At 35.5% G+C, this 21,864-nt stretch overlaps 1 protein-coding gene across 8 annotated transcripts in view; it reads right to left on the reverse strand.

Moving 5' to 3' along the window:
* The window catches only part of SLC16A7 (solute carrier family 16 member 7), a 178,026-nt gene that overhangs the window by 74,778 nt on the left and 81,384 nt on the right, over positions 1-21,864 (reverse strand). For all 8 annotated transcript variants that reach the window (XM_081249827.1, XM_081249824.1, XM_081249825.1 and 5 more), the window contains one exon: positions 4,166-4,297. The gene's annotated coding sequence lies outside the window, so the exon portion shown is untranslated. The remainder of the gene's footprint in view (positions 1-4,165; positions 4,298-21,864) is intronic.

A 21,864-nucleotide genomic window follows, 5' to 3' on the forward strand; every position in this document is an offset into this window, starting at 1 on the left:
TCTAATTTTCCCAGCATCATTTATTTAAGACACTATCTTTTCCCCATTGTATATTCTTGGCACCTTTGTCAAAAATTAATTGACAAAATACATGGATTTATTTCTTGGCTCTCTATTCTGTTTCACTGATCTATGTGTCTGTTTTTATGACGATACCACACTGATTTTATTAGTTTGGTAATAGAGTTAGAAATCAGGGAGTGTGATACCTCCAGCTTTGCTGTTCTTTCTCAAGATTGCTTGGCTATTCGGGGCCTTTTGTGGTTCCATACGAACTTTAGGATTGATCGTTCTATTTCTGCAAAAAATTTCATTGGCATTTTGATAAGGATTGCATTGAATCTGTAGATTGCTTTGGGTAGTATGAACATTTTAACAATATTAATTCTTCCAATCAATGAGCACGGAATATCCTTCCATTTATTTCTGTCTTCAATTTCTTTCATCAGTGTTATAATTTTCAGTGTATAGATCTTTCACCTATTTGGTTAAATGTATTCTTATGTATTTTATTCTTTCTGATGCTATTTTAAATGAAATTGTTATCTTAATTTCTCTCTCCAATTGTTCATTGTTAGTGCTTAGAAACACAATTGATTTTTATATATTGGTTTTGTATTCTGCAACTTTACTGAATTTGTCAATTAGTTCTAACAGTTTTTGGTGGAGTCTTTATGGTTTTCTATAATATAAGGTCATGTCATCTGCAAACAGACAATTTTACTTCTTCCATTTAAATTTGGATGTTGATTTCTTTTTCTTGCCTAATTGCTCTGACTAGGATTTCGAGTACTTAATCACCATTTGTTTGTCCTGATCTCATTAACTGATACTTATAGTTCTGGATTTTCCTTCCAGTTTAATGCTGAACCAAGGAATGGAATAATCCTTGCGTAGGTTTTTGGCATATCTATTGGCTTTTTCTATTGCCTTTTTTTATTTCTCCTTTTGGATACTTGTGGTAAAGGTTCTATTCATTGTTGAATTAGATCAACAATTACATTTTATTTTATTTTATTCACTTTATAACATTCATATAGTTATTAAGCAAGAATCAGCAAACATTTCCTGTAATGGGTGAGATAATAAATATTTTAGGCTCTGCAGGCTGTATGGTCTCTCTCATAACTACTCATCTTAATAGTTTTAGTGCAAAAGCAGCCACGGACAATACTAAAAAAAAAATGGGTGTGGCTGTTCTAATAAACTTTTATTTACAAATTAGACCAAGGCTTATAGTTTGCTCATCCCTGTAATAGAATACCATTAGAAAACCAAGAAAAGAAAGAAATCGTACATAATCACACTAACCTTACACAATATTATAGTAATTTTTCATATCTCTTTTCATTATTTTTCTATATTCCTATATTCCTGATGAATTTAAATAATATTGTAATCATATAGATCTAATTGTATATACTGCTTTTTCATTATTATTTTTTATTAATTGTTTTTAAGTTCTTTTTCTTTTTTTGATTAGATAAGTGGCACATTCCAATTTTTACAAAATATGGAAAATGCAAAAGTATAAACCAGAATAAAATACTATCAAATAAAATCTTCAATTGCCACCATGGTTTACAGAGAAAGTATCTTCTCCCTCCTGTTTTTTCTTTTTATATCCATTTACATCTGTTTTTATACCCATACGTTTAGAAGTGCTGTATGGAAAACCACCTCAAATTATTGTTTCAGAAGTTGGGGTAGAAGTGACAAAGGCATCTACCTTTTTATTAGGGACTGTGAATAGAAATGTTTTATAATTTTAAAAAGTTTTAAATGGTAGAGGGAAGGCAAATCCATTTTATTTTTCCAAGAAGATACAATAAAAGCATGATAACAAGTTACTTCTCTCTGACTACATACACACAGACAATATGGCACTAGATATAGTGACATTAACTAGATGGAATAGTTTCAAAAGTTCAAATTGCTTGTCTCTTACCTTACTGATTTAAATGTATTATAATCTAATTAACCTATAACCTAATCTATAGGTATACAAAAATGAATAAAGGGATCTCTGACTCAAATATTGAGTACTTATGCTAAGTGCTTATTAAATATTTATTTGCTCAGTTAAATTTCCACAAAAGCCCTATAAGATGCTGTACCTATCTTTTAAATAAGACTAAAGCTCAGGAAATATTAGAAACTAGACCCAAGTGAAACAATAATGTCAGGGACTGGATTTCACTAATCACTGCTGACTCTTAAAATTACATAAATAGAATTAGAAATAATACTCTTGGTTAATGTATTTAGAAGAGGAAACAAGAAAAAAAAAACCTCGGTATTTTTTAATATGTCTTCTCTGCATATCTAAAATATTCTTATGGGTCAAAAGAGCCAAAGACGATTTTCAAGACTGTAAGAAAATAACTTGAAAAATTCTCTCCATGGATACATTTGTATGTTAGAAACCTACCCAAAATGTCAGGAAAACTACAGCATTAAGGTCAAATGAAAAGCTTTCACCACAGACAAATAATGCACACAGTGTAGATCCTATTCAAAAATGGACACATCAGAGCAGGGACACTTCTGTAAGCTCATTAATATTCTACAGATGCCAATTGTTCAGATCAATCCAAAACACCGTACCTTGTCAAAGAATGACTTTGAAAAGATTTGAATGTCTTCAGAATGTTTATGGTCTGCTTTTGTAATCATTTTTGCTTTATTGGAAACAAATTTGTCTATCTATCTATCTATCTATCATCTATCTATGTAATTTTGTTTCTCTTTGGTCATCAGTTAATCCAACATGATGGATTATACAGCATATGAGCACTGGAAGTAGCATCTTTTTTTTTTTTTTTCTTTTTTGCATGGTAGGCGGGCCTCTCACTGTTGTGGCCTCTCCCATTGTGGAGCACAGGCTCCGGACGCACAGGCTCAGCAGCCATGGCTCACGGGCCCAGCTGCTCTGCGGCATGTGGGATCTTCCCGGACCGGGGCACGAACCCATGTCCCCTGCACCGGCAGGTGGACTCTCACCCACTGCACCACCAGGGAAGCCCGGAAATAGCATCTTTTAAAAAGTATAATACTTAAGGAGGACAGAGAAGGAAAGAGACAGAGTGTAAGTATTGGTTAAACCAGCTGAAAATAGCACTCGGTCTTTGAAAGTTGTCTAAATAATCTGAATTTATATATTATTGAATTTTGTTACTATATTTTTTAAGTAGTCAAATTTCTTATTGCGTGGAAATCAAATAAATCTAGAATAATACTAAAGAAATACCAAATGGCACTTGTAAGGGGTAAACTACTTTTTGTTGTATTATCAGAGTGTAAAAACTATCATGAGGTTTAAAGTCCTCATTCTGCAATTTTCCTGCTTGCATAAAGGAATCTAAAACATCTTTCATTATTAATTTATGATTTTAAACTATTGTACCTTTTATCACCTCTATATTCTGGAGTAAACACTTAGAAATACAACTGGATGATTTATTTTTCAGCCATTTCACAAATCATAAATAACATTTCTAAATGATCTTAAATCCATTATTTTAAAATCATTATATCAATATAAATATTGAAGTTTACTAATATTCAAATCATGTTATTACTATTAATATTGAAATTTACTAACGAGCTAGGTTAATGTTGGGATTTCCATTTTATAGACAGAAATCTATGCTCATAGAAAAGTGAAGTGCCCTTTAAAAAAGCATTATATGATGGAGTTATTTTTTCCTCAATACTTTGTTTTTTGTATTATTTTTCATAGTTCACCAGTTTATCTCAGTATATGATCTTTTATACTCTTTCTCCAGCATATTTACTTGATTTTAATTATAATTGCATCCTCCTGGTTGCAAGTCACCACTCAGATATCTCTTCACTTCCTTATCTCCAGCTGTCTTGTTTCTTCCATTTAAATTGACATCTTATGATCTCTTAGCTGAATCATTGCAAAGTAGACCAAAATCAATTAACCCTTGAAAAATTCCATTTCCAAGATTATCACCTGTTCATTATTAACAACTCGAGTTAACCAATAGTTCAGACCCAATTCATATACACTCATTGGCCTCACGTCATTTTCCTGTGCACAATTCTGTAATATTTTATACAACTTATGGCTGTCGTGTCTTGTTCCTTTTATTTGTGGGCATAATCAAGAAAAACAGAGGGAAAAGTATAATTTTACCTGTTGACAGATGCTCTCTTGAACAGATTTCTTTGGATTATGTGTGATATTGTTAAACCTTTTCACTATTGCTTGAAGTGTGATATTTGAAGGCAATACAAAGGACGAGAGGTAGAGCAGACTCTGGATTATCTAAAGAAATAGAAAAACAGGCGTTACATGTATAATTGAGGTCCAGAAGCCTCATTAGTGTCACTACCTTTAATTCATCCAATAAATTTTGACCCTGTTTTAATAATTTAAAAAATTGAATATATATATATAAATATATATGTGCATATATATTTGTCAATCTATTGATAGAATTATTAGGTATGAACAAAATGATGAAATCTGTGCAGGAGAAAAAAAATTAGAAGTATGAAATGAAGATTAGTTATTTTTAAAATAAATAATGGTAAATTCCATATCTACCATTGTGAGAAGGAAATTTATTGGCATTCATTAGCTGTCACTCAAATAATTCCCTATACTCATTTAAATAATTTGCTCTAAAATTCAACTAACAAAATATATATTGACAATGAAAATAAATATAAAATTTAAAAGAGAATTATTAGAAATACTATCAATAATATACATGTCTTACAATGAGACACACTGAGTCATGAAAATGAAACAAAAAGTATTTTAGAAATCTTATGATTTAGAAATCAAATGTCTTAATCAGATCTGGGTGATAGATGAATATGCTAATAAATCTCCCTAATACATCAAATGCCTTTATTTCAACTTAAATCTGGTACTGAGTATATAGATGCTAGTACTTAGGGTTTATTTTGCTTGGGTCAAGCATTCCTTTGCCTAGATCAAAGGTAAGAAAAAGTTAACTCTGTCAGTTAAATACCCAGTTGCCTGCCTTGCATCCAGGGCCACCTATCCTAAAGTGTTGAAGGCGATGCAACCACCAGGCCAAATGAGGTTTGTATGAGAGGATGAGGAAAGCCTGTGATCTAGTTGCCTAGTCAGTGAGAAACTGAGGGTGGGGATTAGAATGAAGATTAGTAGTGGAATTAGAAAGTCATGGATAAAATCTGAGAACTAGATAAGGCCGGAATTAAAGTTTTAACTTACACTAGAAATGGAGAGTTCACACTCAGTAAGTCTCCTACATCTGGGATAACAGCAGGGAGAAGAGGCTTACATCTGCTCTGGACCTACCAAGAGGCTTGGGAGCCTTTGTGACTTTTTTAAGCCGAGTAATTTAAGGGTGGCAGCTCCACCTTACCACAAGTAACCGGCCCATCCAAATGCAGAAAACCCTTCTTATATTTGGAGGAAATACATTTTCTGTCAGTTTCCTCTGGCAGAGAGAGTTGCCTGGAGTTTAGGGCAAAGCCTCAGAGGAAAGCCTCAGGCATTCCTGACAACTGGGCTCTGACCCTCCATCTATGCTTAATTATCATCATGGTTCATGGAGGTCAGCATAGGGGCCAGAGCAAGAGAACATGACAAGGCCACATTTTAAATGCTCACCAACATTTCTACACAATTGTCACAAAGCTTTATTAACCTGACTGGTCTAGTTTCCTCCAGAAAGACCAACCCGTATCCAGAGATTTTTTTCAACAAATTGGCCAATAATCCAGGAATCCTCTGTGATAGTTATAACTATATTCATCTATTTTACATCTCTTTCTCAATACCTATTAAACTATCATATTTTTATACACATTTAAGCAAATAAACTCATAAAGTGCATATATTGGTCCTTAGTTTTAAAAATGAAAGTCAGTGTTTTAAAATTTGTGTGTCTGATGAAAAAACCAAGAGAAGAAACAACAATCCTTAATATAGGAAAGCTTTCCTTTAATTCAGGAAAGAAACTATTTTGGAGACTGAGTCCAGGTAGGCATAAAGCTTAAAGCTTATTCTCTCCTACAAAAGCAGTGTTAATTACTGTAGCTAGAAGCTGGGCTGTGGTATCAGCTATCAATAATTTGGTTTCTTAGCAATTCACATATATGCCACATGTTTTATGATGGGTTTTACTTATAACAGGGAGCTTAAAAATGCTTTCGAGCTTCCAATTTTTTAAAGAGATTCCATTAGTTATCATAATCCCACGAACTAAGATGAAGTGGTATTTTTAATCACATTTATAGATAAGAGCATAAGGAATCGGAGGTAGGAAGAGATTTTTTCCAAAGTGTAATATTCAATAAGTGATCACACTGATACCATGACTAGTATCTTTCTGATAGGCCCATTGTTACTGATTCCACCTTAACACACCAACTTGGAGGCTGCTCTTTCTGCTTATAAATATACTCCTTCTGTTTTATTTTTATGGTGAATTTCCAAATTTCTATTCTTGCACATATCCTTGTCTGTCTTGTCCATCAGAATTCAAATACCTGTTCTTTGGAATACTAAACACCAACTATCCTTCAAAGTCTTTAGAAAATGCATCATTATTCCAGCTTATTTACATGTCCTTTCTATAACGTTTTTGAGTATATAGACTATAATATATCATTGTCGTTAACAAAAAGGTGACTTGATGACTACCGAAAACATCTGTCTACTTCAAGTGTTTTTCAAAAACTTTATGTGGTAGGATGTGCTGAAGCCCAAGAATTGTGCCTTCCCTTCTAGAAATCAATATGGGTTGATTAATCTATGGAGAAGAAGGTGTAGGACAAAGGAGTAAAGGAACTATTGAAGTGATGGTCAATGCTTAGATCCTAGTGCTATATTCAAGGCCCTTTTCTCATTCAGTTGTACAGAATATCAGAATGTGCCTTTATATACTTCGTGAATAATAATTCTTCAACTTCCTAAATCTAACCAGGCTGTATCAATTTTATGAACCCTTATCAACAGTCTACGCAATCCAGAAGTTTATGCTTCAAAATAGCCCAGAAATAATGTACTTAGCAAACTAAGTCCCAAATTAAATCAATAGATGTTTGGAGACTACAGCCTTCACTATAAATTCTTTTAGGTAGCCTATAGATAAAGCATGAGCTGTTCTTCACATCCTACCTATAAAGTGAACTATGTTTTCACCTGTAGGAATTAGTACGTTCCTTAGAGACTAATGAACTGGTCTTTTTGCTCTCCATTCCCTCTTTCTTATACAAAGGATACAGTAACATCAAATTAATATACAATGTTTAAGTTTAGGTGACAACTCACTCAGTTTTATAATGGGAATTAAACTGAACCAAATCTTTTCTAACATGTAATTGAATTAAAATTGGAATCTAATCCTGGGAGGTTATTTTATTCTTCAAAGTAGGCCACCTTTTACATACTACCGACTGATTTACTTTGACAACTAGACAGCAGAGATATCAATAGTGCATAGCCCCCAAAATGTCAGTAACACAAAACCTATTGTTAGGTGTAAACTAGTGCTGTAGTTAAAGGACTCTGAGAATGCTAATTGATAACAAGGGTCAAACTAACTAAAGATGTTTTTGTAATGGGAGAATTAGAAAAAATAATATGAACCAGCATCTAATTATTTATGAAGAATTGGATGAATATCCCATATCAGACAATTCCTCTGATTTATAATACTATACTTTTAGAATTGTGTAAAAGCAGTTGTAGTGACCTGAATAGTGGCCCTCAAAAAGATATGTCCATGTCCTAATTTCCAGGACCTGCAATATACCTTATGTGACCCTATAAACTGAATGCTTATATTCCACCACCCCCCCACATGAAATTCATACATTGATACCTAATGATACTTGGAGATGGGGCCTTTGGGAGGCAATTAGGTCATCAGAGTGAAGCCCTCATGAATGGGATTATTGCCCTTATGAAAGAGGCCCAAGAAATCTCCCTTCTGCCATGAGAGGACATGAGAAGATGGCCACCTATGAACCAGGAAGCCAGTTCTCACCAGACACCGAATTTGTTAGCACCTTAATCTTGGACTTTCAAGCCTCCAGAAAGCCACTCAGTCTATGGTGTTTTGTTATAGCAGCCCAGAGGGCAAAAGATGCGATTAAAGTAAGGATCTTAAGAGAGGAGTTTATCCTGGATTATCCAGGTGGTCCCTAAATGCCATGTATTCTTAAGAGAGAGGCAAAGGGAGTTTAGAGACAGACACACAGAAGGAAAGGCATGGAAAGTAGGCAGTGATATGAAAATTAGGCACAGCAGAAAGTGATGCAGCCACAAGCCACAGAATGTTGATTGGTGCCAGCAGTTAGAAAAGGCATGGAGCAAATTCTCCCCTAGAGCCTCTTTAAGGAGTGTGGTCCTGCTGACACCTTGTGAAGTGTGAGAAAAAAAATATCTACTGTTTTAAGCCACCAAGTTTGTAGTAATTTGTTACAGCTGCCCTAGGAAACTAATACAGCAGTAGTGATGACATCGTTTATGAAAGTCATGAACCCAGCAATTCCAAAGATGTCTCTTATAAGCACTTTCACACAACTTTGCAAAGAAACATGTACAGGATGTGCAGGGGGGCATCATTTATAACTGTGGCAAACTGAAAGTCACTAGGAAAATGGGTAAATTGCTGCGCATCCATAATAAAGTACTACACAACTGTAAAAAGAATGAAGTAGATCTATATGCACTGATATATAATATTGTTAAAAGTATAACAAATGCAATAACAGCAAGCTATAAAAAATATGATTCCATTTATTTTAAATACACACATAAAGACTTACACATGAAGACTTAGGTCTACATATTTCTATTTGCATACAAATTATCTAGAAAAATACTAAAAAGCTATTAATAAGTGTCTTTGGAAAGTAGTTATATATTTTTGAAATGTTTAATTACATAATAAGTATATCTTATCCTTCTTTTCAAAACTTTACAAAAATGCTGAAACACAAAACTTTATTATGCAAATATAAATATATCCCCTTAGTTGTTAACTTGGTTGTGAGTTGTAGCAGGTACTTCTATTTGTATTTTACATAGGATTTTCATAATATTTTTTCTACTGCTTTTTTTTCTGCTAGCTAAATTTTAATCAACTAAGGTAAAAAGGAATTGGCCCCTGCTTACAGATCTTACGGAGTAGCTCTCATAGTGTGGCCCCAGTTGAGCAGCATAATCATAAGCTGGTACCTTTTTAGAAATGTAGATTCTGGGGTACCATCTCAGATTTACTGAATGAAGCTCTGGAAGTGAGACCCAGCAAACTGTAGTTTAGTAAGTCCTCCAGGTGATTCTGATGCCCACTAATGTCTAAAAGTTGCTGGTCTAGCTCTTCCTCCAACACACCTACAAGTGTTGGCTGCAATAAATGTAATAAACTCTCTGTAGTTCTTGAGCCATCATAGTCTATGGACTCCTCTGCCTACCGAACGGCTAAAGCCACCTGGGAACCACTGCTCTTTACAGAATCCTGAACATATTCAGTTCCATCTATGACATATCACTTTGTCAGCTGTAGCCTCATGATTCTATGAGCACTGCCCCTTATGTCTCTTGAATAATCATGTTTATGGTATGGGAAAACTAAAGACAATCTAAAGACCCGAATTTGGAAAGTGAGTGAATATATTACGGTCATCCACTTGATAAACCATTATACATACATTAAGTGATAGTTATGAAAATTATAATGATAACATGGGAAATATTTATTATATAATATTTAATGAAAAGCTCATATTATGCAAAATTCAAAATATGAGACAAAAATGATACATAAAAAGAAAAAAATAGGACATAGTAAGAGGATGAGGATTGTAGAAAAATTATATTTGTCTATTCAAATTTAGGATAATACTATTATAATATCTTTTTTTTGATTTATCGTATTGCATACTTTATTCATTTATTTATTTTTGGCTGTGTTGGGTTTTTGTTGCGGCACGTGGGCTTTCTCTACTTGTGGCAAGTGGGGGCTACTTTTTGTTGTGGTGCACGGGCTTCTCATTGCGGTGGCTTCTCTTGTTTGTTGTGGAGCATGGGCTCTAGGCGCGCGGACTTCCTTAGTTGTGGCACATGGGCTCAGTAGTTGTGGCTCATGGGCTCTAGAGCGCAGGCTCAGTAGTTGCGGTGCATGGGCTTAGTTGTTTTGTGGCATGTGAGATCTTCCCAAACCAGGGATTGAACCCGTGTCCCCTGCATTGGCAGGTGGATTCTTAACCACTGCACCACCAGGGAAGTCCCCTGTAATATCCTGATATATAAAATACTTTAAGTTAATATTATGCATTTAATGATTTGCCCTAGTTTGGGGTTTTATAACTACTTTGAAAAATATTTTAATTTTAACTAGTCTACAACCATTTCAAAAATGTAAGGTTATATAGTGAAATTGGAAGCTGCATTTTATTTAAAGATCTCACCTCCATTTTTTAAGTTCCCTTTTTGTTTGTTTTATGTCATTTTGTTTTTAGTTATGCCTAAATTAGATTATGAGGCTCTTGCATAAGTTGTAAAGAATATACCCAGAGATGGTCCCCACACTTAAATTTAGATATAAATTACATTAGCTGATTACCAATTACCTATATAAATAACATTTACTGTTACCTATTTTGTTACAAGTAAGCAACACTGAATAAGACAGTTGTTACTTAAACATAAATTTTCTTGTAATTCTGTTGAGTAGCTATTACCTCCATTTTTCAGACAATGAAAATGAAATTCAACCATGTCAACTATCTTTTAAGTCCACCTGCAGCATTTGTTTTGAACTAGGCTCTTACAGAGTTAAGAGCTATACACTTTCTATTGTCTTCATGTTACTTTTCAGTCATGAACTGCTTGAAGTGTTCATATCACCACCCCTCTCAACCCTCCTGTGTTTTGCCTGTTCTAATACTTGCTTTGCTTGTGGTCACTTGACTGAGTTTTCTGCCCTCCATCCATTCCAGCTGTGTGCTTCCCAAGGACTTCAGGAGACACTCAATTAGTTGCTAATTTGGTAATTTTGCCAAAATAGGAAGAGGAAACAAAAGCTGGAGCCCACAGAAAAGTAACCATTCAGTAGATTCAAGAAAATGGTATTAGTAGTCAGGATTTAAACTTCAAAGAGAAGGGCTGTGAAACTCTTAGGAAACTAGTCAAGTTATCAGTTGTTTCTTCTACTATACACTTACAAGTGAATTAAATTTTTAATTTTATTTTCTGATAGTAATTATTTGCCCCCTACCCATCCTTGTCATGTTTCTCTGCAGGCAAATTATGCTCCATACCCCCTGACTTTGGACTTGTTTTGTCAATGGAATGTAAGCCAATGATGTATATAGTCCATGTCCAAGAGTGTTTGCATGTTTTGACTTTACATCTGTAGTCTTTACCTTCCAATCTGAGAACGTGTCCCTTTAGTCTGGATCGCTAAAAATAAGAGTATGTTTGGAGGTCAGCTAAGCCCACCAGAGACAACCAGAGTGATAGCTGATCCATAGCCTTCAAGTAGCATAAACAAGAAATAAATATCTGTTGTTGTCAGCCCCAACAAAATTTGAGGTTGGGTGTTTAAAACGAAATCCTAAAATATGTGGCATTGGCTTTAGAGATGGACAGCTGGTGGTGAGGACCCTGTTAGAAGAGGTTAGAAAAATGTAAAATATTTGGTAAAATTTTGCCTATGATATCTTGAAAGAGGCAGAAAATACACACAATGCAGTTGGGGTTCTGGGACAAGAGATAAGGAGAAAATATGTTGGTAGCATTAGTTGGTGGTTATTCGCCCTGTTTAATAAGTACTAAGAGAGGCAATGAAGTCATGATAGATTTGATCTGTTTGCAAGCAGGGATGAGAAGAGAAAAGGCACAATGCATGTATTACAGGACTTGCAGGATTGAAAAACACATCCCCCAGCCCCCCACCCATCTTTAGCTTGCTAAAACTTTTTCAAGTGAAGACACTCCCTCAGGGCAAAAACTAAATCCAAAGGTTACTAAAGCAAGGAAAAGACCAAACCAACGGTGTGGCTTTTGTACCTTTTCTTAGAATCTCTTACAGGCTTAAGTGAGACCCCAGTAAATTCTTTCAGTTTGAAAAATATTTAGGAGTGGGGGTAGAAAAGAGACCAATGGTGTAGTCCCTGAAGTTCTAACAAACTCAAATTTTCTGTAATTCAGTATATTTAGAGCTTCGCAAAGAAGTGAGAGTGTTACCATTTGCACTAACTGAAACCAACTAATTAAAAAAATACTCTTCAAAACATTATACGATAAAATGTACTATCAGCTTGGACAGAAAGGAATAGTGACTGTTGGAAATGTCAAATGACCAAGTGATTGAAATAACTCCAATATCTTGTAACTTGCTTTATGTCACGTACAGGATATAACACCATGGAAAATGTAAATACATATAATAAATGTCACGAAAGTGCTGTAACCCTATAAGCAAGTGACATTCACGTTGGCTCTTAGTTTCCTTATTTGTGAAAAGCCAGAGCAGGATTAAGTGTTATCTGAGGTCCCTTTCAGCTCATTTTTGATTCTATGATAGTAAAACACATAGTCCTATTTTATAGACTTTCTTAACATGTGAAATACAAATTTCTTCTCTTCTCTGGGAAAAATCTATTGCTGTTCAAAAACAAGTAATGAACAGATAGACATTAATTGAGCAAGTTTTCCAAGATTCTACAAACTATGGGCTGAATGAGAAAAGTTCTTTTGAAAGAGTCATCTGAAGTTTACATACACAGACAGGGTCATGTGTTTAATTAAATACAGAGGCTTCTAGAGGCCAAGTATTAGTTCCTTAAGTGTGCTTGGAATTTTATTCAATTCCCAAATCACAATTTAGTTCCCATAAAAGTTATTGTACAAAATCCTCAAAGGAACTGGTATATATTTGAATAGATTTTCATTTATTTATCAAGATAAAATATTGAAGCATATTTTCATGTTCTTTAAAAGAATATGTTCCCATAAAAGTGGGACAATTTGGTTCAGTGTTGCCAATAAATCACATGAAGATATTTTTCAAAGATAGAATGAAAACAGCACCTCACATATTATATATTTTAAATGTATTAAAGAATGATGTAATATTTCAATTCATACACTATATGTTTTAGTTCCCATATTTGCCAATTTTTTTTTTTCTTTTTTTTTTTTTGCGGTATGCGGGCCTCTCACTCTTGTGGCCTCTCCCGTTACGGAGCACAGGCTCCGGATGCGCAGGCCCAGCGGCCATGGCTCACGGGCCCAGCCGCTCCGCGGCATATGGGATCCTCCCAGACCGGGGCACGAACCCGTATCCCCTGCATCGGCAGGCGGACTCTCAACCACTGCGCCACCAGGGAGGCCCATATTTGCCAATTTTTATACACTTAAATAAAAAAATTACATTGTACAACTACCAAATGGGAATCATGTCAATCATATATTGGTCGATAAAAATATCACGTTCAATAGAATTTAAATAGTCACTAAAGATAGCATTAATAATGTATGAGTTGACTATTTACAAACATGCCAAAAGGTATTCCTCTTGTCAAACATATATAACTTTTATGACACTGACATCGTGGGGATGTTAACTGCAGTCATTTCTTATGAAAGATCGATAAAACCTAGCTGAAACAGGCAGAGCTGAAAGTGATCACTTTCGTCACGTTTTATGACATTGTAAAGACTCGCCATGAAGATTCTCTCTAAGGAAACCACCCTGTGAAGCTCCACAGAATTTGCTATTTCAAGCCCTCGTATTTAGAATTGGATGTTATTGTTATGATATTCACTGAACACTGATAATGAAGTTGGTGCTGACTGGAACAAAAATGAACCCAAAGTTAAATATAACCTAGATAAGAGCTACAGGAGCTGCTGAAAAGAAATCAATTGGTTCAATCCTGCTTGTCACTTCTAGAAGGTCACCAGAAAGAAGCATCATCCCAAATGCAGAGAAAAGAAAAACTCTTTCTCCTTCCCTCTTCCTTACTGTACTAGTCAAGACTGTGAATCCCAAAAAAATACACAAACAAACACAGTCCTCTGAGAATTGATGACACACTTGTACTACACCAAATTAGAAGGAATGAAATTACAGGAAACGTTTCGCCTTTGCACGCTGCATCCATCTTTCTCCCCCTTAGCTTTCTCCTAAGGGCCTGCAGGCTCCCTTCTTTCAGCTTTGGCTGTCAACTGGGCAAGGAAGATATCAATAAGCCCAAGCATCATCTTGATCATAATTTATAATTTCTCTACCTTTTAATTATTTTATTAGTTTAATTTTGTTTCCGCCTTCCCTTTCCCCTTACATCCTAGCATCAACTCATTTTCCCAGACCAGATATGCTCCTGCCTGACTGCAGACCATTCTGTTCCAGGTGATTCACTCAGGTTTGTTCTAACTTTGTTGCAGGCTGAATGAAGAGTTCTCACTTCCTTGCCCTAACACTTCCTTTACATTCCTTCATGCTCCAGCTCCACAAGAGAGCGCAATGCTTTCTCTGACTTCTTATTGGCCAGTCCCACACATCCCAGTCTGACAGACAGCATGGGAAGTAGCTGATAGGAGTCACAGGCTGCCATCCTTTCTGCTCTGCTCACAGAAATGCCAACATTCCAAACCTGGGAAAAACAGGAAGGGGATTCCAACCTTTTACCGCCATTGGAAACAAACCTTTCCTTACAGTTGGGTCCTAGAGAAAAAGGTATCCCTCTTGTTTTCTCATGGTATCCATTTACTTATCATTTTTTTGAACTTTTTACTTTATATTGGAGTATAGTTGATTAACAATGTTGTGTTAGTTTCAGTAGGGTGATTCAGTGATACATATACATGTATCTATTCTTTTTCAAATTCTTTTCCCACTTAGGTTGTTACATAATATTGAGCAGAGTTCCCTGTGCTATACAGTAGGTCCTTGTTGGTTATCCATTTTATTTTTATTTTTTAATAGATCTTTATTGGAGTATAATTGCTTCACAATACTGGTGTACAACAAAGTGAATCAGCCATATGCATACATATATCCCCATATTCCCTCCCTCTTGAGCCTCCATTTTAAATATAGCAGTGTGTACATGTCAATTCCAAACTCCCAATCTATCCCTTCCCTCCCCCCCCCACCCCGTAGCCATAAGCTCCTTCTCTAAGTCTATGAGTCTGTTCCTGTTTTGTAAATAACTTCTTTTGTAACATTTCTTTTTAGATTCAGCATATAAGCGATATCATAAGATATTTCTCTTCATTGTTAATGAAGTCTCTCTTGCCTGTCATATGGGATTTGGCTCCAATAATTTTCACACTTTTAATTAATGTCTTTTCTGGCTTTTTTTTTCTTTAGCTTACAAAATGTTAATCTCCTCGAGCCTAAAAATAGTAGGAAAGCATAACCTTCTCTAGAGCCTCTATTTTTCTTGTGCTGTCACTATATTTCATCTTCACTTCAAAACTTCACACAAGGGCCGTCCTTCTCTGTAACCTCTTCTTTCTTACCATCTACTCCTAATTCCTTGCTAATGTAAGACCTTCTCTTGCAAGCTTCACTGAATAAATTTTCTCTTAAAGATGAGCAATGACTTCCTAATCTCCAAAGCCACTAGGCCTCATCTCATTAAAATTTTAGATGGTATTTAGCAATTACTTCATTGGACCTTGTACTTGAGACTTTGGCGTCTATCTCACTATATCCCTACACCTTCTCCCACGGCTAGTTTTTCTCTTCAGGTCCAACATGTGTAAGTTCTCATAAAGGTTATATTGTTGACTCTCTTCTTTCTTTACATGCTCTCCATGATACTTTCTACCTTTATAAATTCAGCTAATGTTTTATACTTGGTGTGTTCCAATTCTCCATCCCCTGTATCAATCCTTTTCCTAAGTTATAGTTCTTCATTTCTTATAGCTTCCTAGACATTTTCAGAAGGATGCCCCCACTGGAATGTTGAATGCCCCTAAGTCTGTTAATTGTAATAAGAGTTGGTACCTAGGCTGAAAGACCCTGAGTCATTTCTTCCTCCCCTTTCCTGCATATGCCTTTTTTCTTTAATAGCTCTTGAATGCGTCTTTCTTTCCATTCCTCTTCTTTACCACCATGGTTCATGCCCCTGTTCCCCTCACAGTCCCCTAAGGGACTCTCTCAACTTCAGTTTCTCATCCTTCCCTCCCACACCTCTCCATACACCAAGCTTCTCTTCAGAATTAATCTCCCAAAAGTACTTCTCTCAACCTAACCCTATCCTGGGAGGACTTTGCACTGACTAAGCCATGTTCCTCAGGGACCTAAGAAAAAAATGACCTGAATGTCATTGGTTCCAGTTATTCCCACAGCTGACCCCCTCAAAGGAGTAACAGAGAGATCCCCATCCAAATATAAGAGATTAAGAAATGCTGTAGGTTGAATAACTATTTGCAATATTGTGTTCAGTCACACTTGACCTTAAAAGGGGCTGCAAAATGAGAACTACTCTTCGTCCCTCTTCATCCCCCACCATGCTTGCATCTTGCTCTAGTTTGTATGCTCCTCCTGGTGAACATGGAGATTATTATAGTAGATAATTTGGTTAGGAAAAAACGTTAACAATTTTTCTACAATTTTTGAAGCAGTTCTATTTTTTTAAATGTTTGCAATGAGCCATGAAGGTTTCTAGATTCAGAGGAGAACAGTATATTTATTTATGCAGAGAGTTTGTTCTGAAACAGGTAAAACTGAGGTTCCAAACTATTCTTACAGAGCTAGTGAACTGAAGATGATTCTAGGAATCTATTTCATGAATTGACAATTTTGTTTTGTTTTATCTGTTGTGCTATGTGGCCATAGGCAGAGAAAGAGTGTATGGATACCCAGGAGAGAGTAAAACAATAAACAAGATGGTTGGCATGGTGCCCACACTGTCCAGCCTGAAGGTTCCAGGGGACAGAGTTTCAAGACAGAAGCTAAAGCAACTATTTCCTGAGAGATTTTGAGGCTTTTACACAGTGATGGTTTAAGATTCAGATGATAAAATTTGGTGAAGATTTAGACAGGGGACAATTTGGCCATTATAGCCTGTACCCCAGCTTTGGGTCCTGGGGAATTACTTACTGTGGAAGCATCAGGAAATAAGGTCCTTTCTATCGGCAGTGTTTCCACTGAGGGCATTAGAAATGGTGAGAAACAGTAGTGGAAAACTCATTTGATCTCCCTCTGATCTCATACGATTCCCAGAAATATTTGGTAGGAGACTTTTTGGAGAATTTAAGGTCCTTGTGAAGTCAAGTGAAGGGTGAAGAGTCAGAAAAACTGAGATTATTAATAGCAATCTGACTCCATATTCAGTCAACATTCAACAAATATCAACTGAAAGCCTGCTATGTGCCAAGCACAGTGGCTACAATGCTGAACAAAACAAATTCTGACCCATGGACGTATATTCTAGTGAAGAAGAGATGCAAAAAGAAAGTTACAAATATAAACAAGATAATTAACGGGTTGATGCCTTGTATAAAAAAATAAACAGGGTATTATGATAGAGAATACTTGTCCAGGGGTAGGGGTAAACAAAAAAGGGTTTGCAAATATTGTAGCTGATAAAAGTAAAATGTGAAGGAATTCTTGTTTTACTTGCTTCTAGAGAGTAGAAGCTGAAGAATCTCCTTCTCTCCTCCCTGCCTTCTTCTCAATCCAAAACACAACAGCAATCAAGATAATTCATTCTCAGTCTAAGAGAAGTAAGACTAGATATAATTTCTATAAAGTTCAAGGTTGTTTTTCAAATTCGGTTAACTATTATATGGAAACATTATATTGGAAAATGCCTCCCATGCTCTACAATGCTCAGCCTCAGTGTTCTTGAAAGCTCTCAGGACAAACTCACTTCTCCCTTGCTTCACTTTTTCTTGGCTATGGGTCCCAGGGACTCAGTCTGTCTTCTAATCTTCATGTCCCATTGCCTCTCTGTCCTTTGTAAAAGTTCTACTTTTGCATTCGTGAACTCAAAAGTGGGATAGTCTCCCTAAACCTGCCTTTCCTTGATTCCTCCTTTCTTTTTCAGGTTATTACTAATCATCACTGTGGGGAAACACATGGAAATAGTAAAAATTATTAAAATGTATAAGATTCACTGCTTATGCTATATTAACTGTGCTGGTCTGGTCTTCAATACAGATCCTGCCTCTGTCTGAGATGATAATTAAAGTGGAAATGAGCTCTTTCTATTCTAAGCTCTTATTCCTAGCGATAAACCTTACCAAGCTTCTTCCTTTATTCTAATTCTGCCCTGATGATGAAATCAAAGTAGAACATTGTTTTTCATATCTTGTTTCCAGGGTTCATTCATCCATTCACTCGCTTAACATTTACTGGGCATCTCATTTCATGCCAAAGAATGGGCCAGACATTGGAAATATAAAGATGACTAAAGACATAAGATATTGTCCCAGACCTATAAAATAACTCAATCTAGTAGGTGAATTATGAAGTAGATGATTACAGGAAACATCATTAGATGGGTAAATTCAGATTTCTATGAGGCTAAGAGGAGGAAAACCTAGACTATACAGTGATAGTCAAGAAACAGTCTCAAGAGGAGTTGAAGTAAATCTGATTTGGGTGAGCTGAGTCTTGAAAGATGAATGGGAGCCTCTCCTGGGATGGACTGAGATGGGTTGAGATTGCGAGTGTTAGGTGACCAAAAAAAAAAAAAAATACCAGTTGGTATGTCCTAGAAATGAGAGACAGCATGACACCATGATATGATTGGAGAGAAATGAGAGTAGAAGGGTACATAGTCTATTCATCTTAAAGTTTTGGAAATTATATTCTGGTTTTGGAGCAAAGGAATGATTTAGTTAGTTTGCATTTTAGAAAATAATCCTGGAGATAGGTCAGAGAAGATGGTTGAAGGGAGACAGAGGATGTATCAACAAAGTAGTTAAATTTTATTGCAGTAATCTAGAAAAGCCATCACAAAGCAGTAGTCATGGGGGCAGAGAGAAGAAGGGCAGACTTATTAAAAATAACAATAGCTACAAAAATCTGTTAATGGATACACAATATAAAAAGAGGTAAATTGTGACATCAAAAACATAAAGTGGGGAATGGGGAGTAAAGGGTTTTTGTATGCAACAGAAGTTAAATTATCATCATAAAATAGACCATTATATCTATAAGAGGTTTTATGTTAGCCTCATGGTAACCACAAAGCAAAAGCCTACAGATGACACATAAAAGGTCAAGAGAATTAAATTAAGACATACTACTAAGGAAACTCATCAGTTCCTAAAAGAAGACAGCAAGACAGAAAAAAGGAATAAGGGAGCTACAAATTAGTCAAAAAATAATTAACAAGATGGTGTTAGTAAGTCCTCATCCATCAATAGTTACTTTAAATGTAAATGGATTAAAATTTTAATCAAATGGTATAGAATGGCTAAATGGACAAAAAAAGACCCAACTATATGCTGCCTATAAGAGACTCACTTCAGCTTTAAGAAATGTTCTAATTAATGTAAATGTTACTTAAAATCTGTAATTATCAAAAATACATGCAGTATAGAAGCTGTATAATAAATGTTAATGTTTTTTTTTTGTCTGGTTAGTAGATGAAAATACTGTAGGAAGCAATTGTATATTATCTTCCCTCCCTCCATTTCCATTTATTGCATTGTTTCCTTTCTTAACGTAATGTACTTTAATTCTTTAAAACATAAATTTAAAACACTATAATTATTCAAAGTACTCTTAAGGAGTAAGAGAAAAATGATTTCCTAGTTTTCTATTTTCCAGGAATTACAAGCTCAGTTATTAGTAAAGGCTGACCTAATTGTCTATGATTGTTTTTCAAGTATATTTGCTGTGCTTGAATAAATGAATGATAATAAAAATCCAATAATTACTAAATAGATTTTATATAGGTATTAGGCTTACTCTTAGGAACAAGCAAAAGAAAAGTAGGAGCTACATGGCATCAAAAAAGAAAAGAGCAGGACCACATGAACCTACTAAAAAAACACATTAAAATTATACTTTTTAAACATTAAAGTTTAATTTTAAATGATTAGTTTATTCAAAATGCATGTTACTCAATATAAAAGAAATTGAATTTTTCATCCAATTAGTGAAAGAGCATAGTAAAAATACTAAAAAATGAGGTAAATTGTTTTTACCTAGCAGCATAATAAGTCAGAAGCAAACTCTGTCAAATATTAGTCATTGAAAACATCAATCTGTACAATGACTCTGCTGTCAACTTCAGGTTTCATGCTTAATCATTTCAGGAGCAAGAAAACCATGAGTCATATTTTACCCAAGAGACATTTGGGAACACTTATTCATGCTGCTACTCTCATAAATTTCTTAATGATTTGCCTGAAGGTCAATTGGCAATGAAATAATAGAAACTTTAAGTTCTGAACAGATTATGTGAAGGCGGATTTAATGAGTAATTTAGCTTGCATTGTCAATTGGTCTCATGTATGTATCCACCGGGAAATATGGGATAGCCTGCAAAACTGGTAAAACACATAATAGTTCTGAAGCACACTATAAGTAAGTGCATAATGTGTAAGCACTGAAGAACATCAGAATATCTGACTCCAGGTCATTTTTTCTAAAGGATTCACTTAAAAAAAAAAAGTTTACATCCAAAGAAGCATAATTTGTTAATTTATGATACCTACATGCATCATATTTACTTAAAGACTATGATGCAATTATGATAGATTGCAAAATTGGCCTCAAATTATTCCCCTCCCTATAGTATCTACCTCTTTAAATGATTCCTCTTCACATTTACTCTGGGCCTGGCCATGTGACTTGCTATGTGTATTTGTCTGTGCAGGCTGCCATAACAAAATATCATAGATTGGGTGGCAGATTGGGTGGCTTAAACAACAGAAATTTATTTTCTCACACTTCTGGAGGCTAGAAGTCCCAGATCAGGGTGCCAGCGTGGTCAGGTTCTGCTGAAAGTCTTTTTCTTGGTTTGCAGAAAGCTGCCTCCTCACTGTGTGCTTACACTGCCTTTTCTTGGTACACGGGTACAGACCAAGAGAGATTAAGCTCTCTGGTGCCTCTGTTTATCCAACTTCATAAACTAATTACCTCCCAAAGGCCCCCATTTCTAAATACCATTACTTTGGGGGTTAAGACTTCAACATGTGAATTGGGAAAGACACAAATATTCAGTCCATGACGTTGTGGCTAAAGAGACAATTGCAGTATGAAACAAGTAGTTACTTGAAAACCATTTGTGCATTTGAGCCCCTCTTCTCTTGCTGTTCTTGGAACCCTTGTCATCACTACCGTGAAAGGAACCAATGCTAGCCTGCTGGATAATGAGACATGTGGCCTTGTCCTATCTTCATTCTTGCTGACCCACTTATGAGTAACATGACCTGAGAGCTCAGGACTGTAACCGCTGATTACAATCACTCTCCCCACCTGACCAGACCCTTCAAATTTAACACTATTTCATATGTGACCTAGGCCCACATATCCCTCCTTAGACACTGTGATATAAATCACCTTATACAGTTCTACCATTAAAGTTCTTCCAGAAGAACCTTCTTTCTTTCTATCATTCATTTCACAAATACTTATCAAACAACTCCTACATGAAAGGAGTTCAATGTGTTAGCATTAGGGGTACAATGATGGAACAAGATGCAGTCCATTCCTTCACAGAGTATACAATTAATTGGAGACAACAACAAATAAGGAGGAAAATTATAGGTATCTGAACCATCAAACACAGAAAATGATTTGAGTGACCATTTTCTTAGTTCTCCTAATGATGTTATGTAAATATTATGCACCTTAATGCATGGGAGATAAGTTAATTTAATCCATTCTAAGACATGTC

This window comes from Mesoplodon bidens, assembly GCF_964165515.1.
Source record: "Mesoplodon bidens genome assembly, chromosome: 11".
Taxonomy (NCBI): Eukaryota; Metazoa; Chordata; class Mammalia; order Artiodactyla; family Ziphiidae; genus Mesoplodon; species Mesoplodon bidens.